General features: G+C 33.7%; 1 pseudogene; it reads left to right on the plus strand.

Annotated features, from left to right (window-relative positions):
- Positions 1-7,697: 7,697 nt before the first annotated feature.
- On the plus strand, positions 7,698-7,815 carry LOC111729904 (annotated as a pseudogene).
- Positions 7,816-8,194: the final 379 nt, after the last annotated feature.

The raw sequence follows: 8,194 nt of genomic DNA on the forward strand, positions 1-8,194 counted from the left end.
AAAATATACGCTTATGATATGTACATTTTACTCTAAGTAAATTATGCTCAATAAAATTGTTTTTAAAATGTTATTTAAGCTCATTTAAAATTTTATAAATAACACAAATATATAGAGAACAAAAACTAAAAGTCATATTTCACCCCCTCTTCAATCGTCTCTTCATTATTCCTTCTTTCCCAAAATCTCACCATGCATATAATCAGTTTAATCATTTTGTATTATCTCCTTCACAATTTTTACCTGTGGATTTATAGACATAGTACCATGCTAAGATCACAGGCTCTAGAAAGTGGACTGCTTGGGACAGAATGATGGCTGTATTACTTAATAAAAAGTCTTAAACAGTAGACTGAAAAGTAGGCTAAAAATTAAAACATATAAATGGACTTACAAAGTAAGCATCCCTCTGTGTTTGACTTCTTTCTCAATGTCATATCTTTTAAGTTCATTGATATTATTGCTTGTATCGATAATTTACTACTTCTTATTGTATTCAATTGTATTTACTATTCTATAATAATACCACAACTTGTTTAGCCATGCTTTGGTTGACAGATATTTGGGTCATATCCAGTTTGGGCTATAATGATAAAAGCTGCTGCGAATTTTCCTGTACAAATTTTTTTGTGAACGTATGTTTTCATTTCTCTTGGGTGAAACAAGAGAAATGGGTCAAATGGTATGACCTAGGTCATAGAATATGTTTAAGTCTATTTTAAAAACTGCCTAATTATTTTAAAAATAATTGTACCATTTGTCATCAGCAAAGTATGAGAATTCCGGTTCCTCTAAATCTTCCCCAGCACTTGATATGGTTCAATCTTTTACATTTTATCCATACTAATGGGTGTGTAGTGATATCTTTTGTGGTTTTAATATTAATTTTCCTGATGACTGATATTGTTAGTCCTTTCTTGCGTTTATTGGCCTTGCGTATATCTGCCTCTGTGAAGTATCTAAGTTCTTTGCTCATTCTGTTGTTTATTGCAGTGTAACACAAATATCCCATAACTTAGTGGCTGAAACAACAGTTTTCAATTTTGTTCACACATCTTCAATTTGAGCAGGAGTCAGTTTGTACAGCTGATTTCTGCTCCATGTAGCATCATTTGGGACAGCTAGACTGGGTCTGGAATATTCACTCCAACATGGCTCAGCTACATGCTTGGCAAGTTGGTGCTGTCAGCTGGAGACTCAGTTGAGACTATCAGTCAGGGGCTTTGGTTCCTTTTCATGTGAATCTGCCCATACAGCTCCTTGGATGTCCTCAAAGCATGGGTAACTGGGTTCTAAGAATATGTGTCCAAGAGAAGAGATAGGAAAGCTGATAGTCTCATAAGGTCTTGACCTTTAAACTAGGTTACTCTATTGGTCAAAGCGACATCAAACTCACCTGGATTCAAATGGAAAGTGGAGAGACCCTACCTCTTACTGGGAGATAGGATTATATTTAATCTGCTGTAGTCTACCCTCTTGCCAGAAATTATTGGCATTCATCTCATGTTAAAAATATAGGCAGTTCCTCCTAAGATCTATGAAAATTTTATTCCTTGCTCTCTATCTCCCACGCTTCAAGCAAACTTAAAGCTCTTAGGGGAAAGCCAGTTAAGTGTGTATCTCATCTAATGAGTTTCACTTATTTCCAAGGTAGTACCAACCCCATTTCTGCCTTCTTCAGTTACTCTCCAAGGCCTTAAAACAATTGATTTTCATATATTGTCCATAGTGTATCATTAGTTTTGGCAAGAGGATTGGTCTAATAGAAGCTATTCTAGCATTTTGGAACCAGAAGCCCCTTGTATATTATATAAAATATATAAAATGGGGGAAAATAAAAGTAACCCTAAACAATGGTATGTAAAATGTAAGTACCAAGTGAAAACAAAAATGTATTTACATAGGAAATTATATGGCAAAGAATAATTTATTGATTATTTACCATTAAATAGCTATGTTGCTTAAGCACGTTACTTTATATGTTCAGGCATAGATGTTTATCTGAAAGACAAAGAATTTATATCAGATGTAATAAAGAACTCTTCAGCTCTTTGAGGTCTATAATTCTAATAAACTTATACTGCAATGCAGAATTTGATTTCTATTCATTGAATGTAAATAAAGCTTAAGGATTTATAATTTATATGGTCAATGTGAAACTAGAATGTTATAAAATAGAAATTCTCTCAAACATTAAAGTTATATTTTCAGGTAGAGCTTACAGTTTCTTCTCAAACTGGGCACGTAAGCCCAAGGAGTACCTGAATGTGGACTAATAAATAGTCATAGAGTAAACACGACTCATCTTTTCAGGGCATTCATTTTACCTACGCAATTTTGGGTAAAATCACATTCATTTTAAGTTAAAATGAACATAGATAAATTATAGTATAGAAGACAAATGTCATATGAATATTAAAAAAATCTTTTTGGAGGGAAACCTTTGGGTAACTATCTCAGATGCTGGGGGATGAAGATTTCTTTCCTCTGGCACTCTGACAGAAAAGTTTGAGAATTTCTGCAAGTTCACTGGCAGTGGGCAAGAGTCTGAAATTTTGCTTTTTGTTTAAAATCTGTAACCATGATTAAATCTATGCCATAAACATATTGTATTTACCCAGATATTAGCTCTCTTTCTTTAATTTAAGTTGCAGAATGAACAGTTTTTACCCCTTATGAGGTGCTACCCTCGAAACTGTTCATCTGTTCATAAGTATGTTTTTATTTGATAGAATAAAATGAAATATCTGTTTCTTTGACTCTCCACTGAGGTAAAACATAGTCACTAGTCCACACTTGCTTTCTGGCTGCAGACAAAGCCAAGATTACCAAAAACCATTTTTTCCAGTTGACTTCTGAGGGGTACAGAGGGAATAGTTTTTAATTGTGATTTAGGAGTTCCAAGTATTCTCCCTTTCACCATGGCTATTGTCACACCTAAATCACCAGCTATTTTGGGTGAGACAATAGTGACCTTGACAGGTCAATACTATGAAAGATGAGAGGAAAATCTCTTCTTAAGCCATTTTCATTCATAATCATCTTGATTAAAACTAGTTGACCATGATTTTAAAACATGTCCTTACATTCTTTAACACTCTTACCATCAAAAGGTGGAATCTATTTCCCCTTCCCTTGAATATAGCCAACCTTAGTGACTTGCTTCTGAGGCACACAGTTAGATAAACTTGACATTTTTCAAACTAGGACAGGGAAGGCAAGACAGCTTCTGGACAGAGAGCAAGCACATGCATATTCTCAATAACCTTCCCTTCCTCAGCCCTGCATACTTGGACCCCTGAGCCATCATGTAAGAAATTCAGCTATTCTGAAACTACCATGCTGGAAAGACCATATAGAGAGAACATACAGGCACAGAGAAAGATGCTCGAGGGCCCCAGCTGTTCCAGCATTCAGCTGACTGAGACTTCCTAGTCCAGGCTCCAGGCATGAGAGTGAGGAGCTTTCAAAGGATTCCAGCCTTCAAGCTACCCTAGTTCTGCCAAGTGGAATGGGGGTGAGCTGTCCCTGCTGAGTCCTGTCCAAGTTGAAAATTCACAAGCAAAATAAATTTCGTTGTGGTTGTTTTAAGCCACTAAGTTTTGAGGTGGTTTGTTAAACAGTAATAGATCTATGGATTTTTTTATATTGCCTAGTGAAATTTGAAGAAATGGGATATAAGTAAATAAAGTTTTAATTGTAGACAAAGGGAGTATGGCAGTGTGATTCCAGAATCATAATGCACTAAAGGAGAGAAAGAGATTCAGAATGTGAAAATTAGATTATTTTTGCAGATATTATCTGCAATAAATCTGTATGTTCACAGAACCTTAGAAGTTTTTAATTGGAAGGAATTTTGGAGGTCATAAAACTCAACTCATTTTTTAAACAGTGAAGCTCAAAGAGTTAACTAACTTGGTCAGGATCTAGAGGCAGACTAAAACCCAAGCTCCCACTGACTGTAGCACTTCCTTCCTTAAGGTGAATGTAACCAACCTCACCAATTTATCAGAAAACAAGGACAAAATAAATGAAAACATAATAAGTAGTAGCAGCAACAACAAAAATACTCCATAACCTACCTGGCTATTTCTACCTGTCTTTGCTAAACCTCTACCTGCTGGCCATCTCCCTGTGGAACAAGTATTCCTACACCCAGTCTTTGACATTAAAGAGATTGGGAAACTGCTGGAGAAATTGCATTTCTAGTCCTGCAGGCAGTCTCTGAAATCCTAATATTATTTCACCACAAATGTCAGTATATATTTGAAGTGGTTAGTATGTGCTAGTAACCAAGCTAAGTAATTTATGTACAACATTACTGAGGTATAATTTACACATACTAAAAAGCAACCATATTACAGAGATAGTTCAATGAGTATTGACAAATGTATAGGGTTGTGTGACCATTATCATAATCAAGGTATAGAACATTTCTATCCCCTTAACCCCTAAAAACTTCCTTTATGCTCCTTCACAGATAATTCCCCCACCATGCTCAGACACCCCTGATAACCTTTTTGTCACTATAGATTTTTTTTTGCTTGTTCTAGAATTTCATATAAATAGAATCACATAGCACGTAGTCTTTTGTGTCTAGCTTCTTTTGCTCAGCATGTTGTTTTTCAGATTCCTCCATATAATTGCATGTGCAAGAGTTTGTGACTTTTTATTGTTAAGTAATATTCCATTGTGTAGATATACCACAATTTTTTTACTCATTCTCTGATTGATGAATTTTTGAGGTATTTCTAGTTTGGGACTATTATAAATGAAGCTGCTATGAACATTCTTATAAACATCTTTATGTGAACATATGTTTTTATTTTTCTTAGGCAAATACCTAAAGGTAGGTTGTATGGTAAGTGTATGATACAATAACTTTGGAAAATGGTTTGACAGTTTTATAATCATCTCAAGAAGTCTTTTTTTATCATTAGAGAAAAGAAAATAAGCATAATTTTTTTTGTAGAAAATGGATAAATATTGTTAAGCAACAGTAAACAGGATAAATAGAAAAAACACTGTTGATACATGTTGAACCAATTCATTTAAAGTTTTTATTCAGAAGCAGGACTCTATTATAGTGAGAAGTTTAACAAATCTCCTCCAAAAAAAAAAAAAGGATAAAACTGGAAAAATAACCAAAAACAACTGTTTCAGGGCTCTGCAAATTAACCAGAGACAAGCAAGAAATTGTGAAGTGTTTATTCCTCAAAAACTGCTGTACTGTTGGATAAAAATGTGGGATTCTACCAAGAGTCTATGGCTTTCTTGCTTGGAACTGTTCTTCCCCCATACAATCTCCAAAAGTTTGGTCAGTGAAGTAGTCTTACCAGAGCAGGACAGCCCATGAAAACCAGCAGCTTCACTACTAGAGGGGGCTTACTTGATTTGGACTGGCAGCACTATCAGTAAAAGCAGCATAAGTGATAGGAAGTGAATGGGGGAATTCCCATAGTTTTGCCAATCTGAATTTGCAGTCCTAGTTATGGCAAGTAACAGACCAGTCAAAAACTTAACAAGGAGATGCTGGAAATGAGACAGTTATAGGAGGGCCAGATAAGATGTCCCTACCTCTCTGGCTGAATGGGAATATATGAACAGGTTTACAGGAGACCCACAAAGGTCCAGAGGAAAGTAAAAGCCTAGGCAGATGTGAAAACATCCTGAATTTTGAATGCTTCCTCGACGTACACACAGATCTATCAGCAGAGGGTGAAAGTCTTACAGGCTCAAGGTTCTTGAGCATAAGCTCTCATAAATCACTGATTTACCAGAAAGCTATGCAGATACAGGGCAATGCATAGGAAGCTAGGCAGAAAAATTAAGTGAGAATTAAAAAAAACTGAGCAGAGATATCAGTGGCTACACATCTCAGGGAGATATGTTTTTCAGATTAAGTCTAAATAAGTTACTAAAGACAATAACAACTACTTTATGAAAAAATATAATCCAGAGATGTTATAATATATGGTCTAAAAAGTCAGTTTTTAAGAAAACATCATTAGGTATTTAAAGAAACAGGAAAATGTGACCCATACTCAGGAAAAAAATCATAGGAAATGACTCTGAGTGGACCCATATATTATGTTTAGCACACAAAGACTTCAAAGTATCTCTTATAATATATTTTAAAAATTAAATGAAATTATGATGAAAATAGAAATCACCCTAAAATAGGAATTCTCAATAGGGAAACAGATATGATAAAAATAAACTGATGGAAATTCTAGAATTTGAAATCATAATAACAAATAAAAAATTAAATGGATGGATTTGAGATGGCAGAAGAAAGAATCAGTTAACTTGAAGATAGATCATTGAAACTATCCAATCTGAAGAATAGAGAGGAAAATAGATTGAAGAAAAATCAGCAGAGCCTCAGAAACCTATGAGACAACATTAAACACAAGCACATGTAATGAGAGTCACAAGAGAGAGAAATAGCAGGAAAAATATTTGAAGAAATAATAGCTGAAAATTTCACAAATTTGGTCTAAAGCATAAATCTACACATATACAAAGCTCAAAAAACTTTAAGAAGATAAACATAAAAATCCCCATCTATACATATCATAGTAAAATTATTGAAAACTAAACACAAATTGAAAATCTTGAAAGCAGTAAGAGAAAAAAACTTCATTCTAAACGGGAACTGCAATGTAATTAATGACTGAATTCTTATCTGAAACAATGGAGTCTAGAAGGCAGTGGGATGACAGTCAAAGTAATAAAAGAAAATAGACAACCATGAATTTTATATCCAGCAAAACTATCCTTCAAAAAATAAGAGCAAAATAAAGACGTTTCCAGATAAACAAAGAACGAGAGAATTTATTGTTAGCAGAGAAATCTCAAAGAAATTCTATAGGAAAAAAAAGGAAATGATACTATAAGACAAATCCACAGAAAGAAATAAAGAACAATGGAAATGTTAACTGAGTGTGTGAATATAAAAGAATGTATAAATATATTTGTACATATTTTACTTCTCTAAAAAAACCAGATTGTATAAGAAAATAATTGTAACATTGCATTATTGGGTTTATAACATTAAGATAGCTATAATACATATGACAAGAGCACAAAGGAGAGGAGAGGAAATGGAGGTATATGGGAACAAAGGTAGTATATCTTACTGAAATTAAGTCAGTACATTTTAATCTCTAAAGAAAACACTAAGAAAATAACTTTAAGAAATCAACAGAGAAATTCAAATGATGTACCAAAAAATATTGGTTTACTCTAAAAGACAGAAGGAAGAACAAAAGAACAAAAAGACCCTAGGCTTTAGATTGTGTTAGTTCCCTCTTGATTATGGAATAGTCTTTCTAAATTGAAATTATCATAAATGTTCTATAAAAATAGGACAGACCCCCCCACACCCATAATTTGGTTTTGATGTAGAGATACACCAATAGGGTATGAGAGGTTTATTTACTAAAAAAATAAAAAAAAATACATAAATAAATAAAATGATATCCCAAAGCATATTTGTTTTACTCAAAAGATAGCAGTAAAGGAAGAACATGAACCACATTGAAAACAAATAGCAAAATGACACACAAATCCAATTATATCAATAATCACATTAAATAGTCCAGTAAATAGACTAAACACTTCAATGAAAACACTGAGATTATCAGATTGGATACAAAAGAAAGACTATGTGCTTACTACTAAAGATACACTTCAACTACAACCATGCCACCCTGAACAAGCCTGATCCCATCTGATCTCGGAAGCTAAGCAGGGTTGGGCCTGGTTAGACTTGGATGGGAGACCACCTAGGAAGACCAGGTGCTGTAGGTGTAAAAATAAAAATAAGGGATTGTAAGCTGACAAGGTCTTTGCAATCTGTGAGGTCAACCAAGGGTCGCCTGACCTAAAAAATAAAAATAAAAAAAAAAATAAAGATACACTTCAAATTCAAATATACAACTACATTAAAAGTAAAAATATGGAAAAGACATATCATACAAACAGTAAACAAAAGAGATGGAGTGGCTATACTAATATCAAACACAATAGACTTTAAGAAAATATGTATTAGTAGAAATAAACAGGGACATTTTATAATGATAAAAGTGTTAATACACTAAGAAGATATAATGTTTTAAATATATATGCACCTAACAAAAGAACCATAAAAACAAAAAGCAAAAACTGAGAGAATCAAAGGAGATATAGA

The sequence above is a fragment of the Pteropus vampyrus genome, unplaced genomic scaffold (assembly GCF_000151845.1).
Source record: "Pteropus vampyrus isolate Shadow unplaced genomic scaffold, Pvam_2.0 Scaffold288, whole genome shotgun sequence".
Taxonomy (NCBI): domain Eukaryota; kingdom Metazoa; phylum Chordata; class Mammalia; order Chiroptera; family Pteropodidae; genus Pteropus; species Pteropus vampyrus.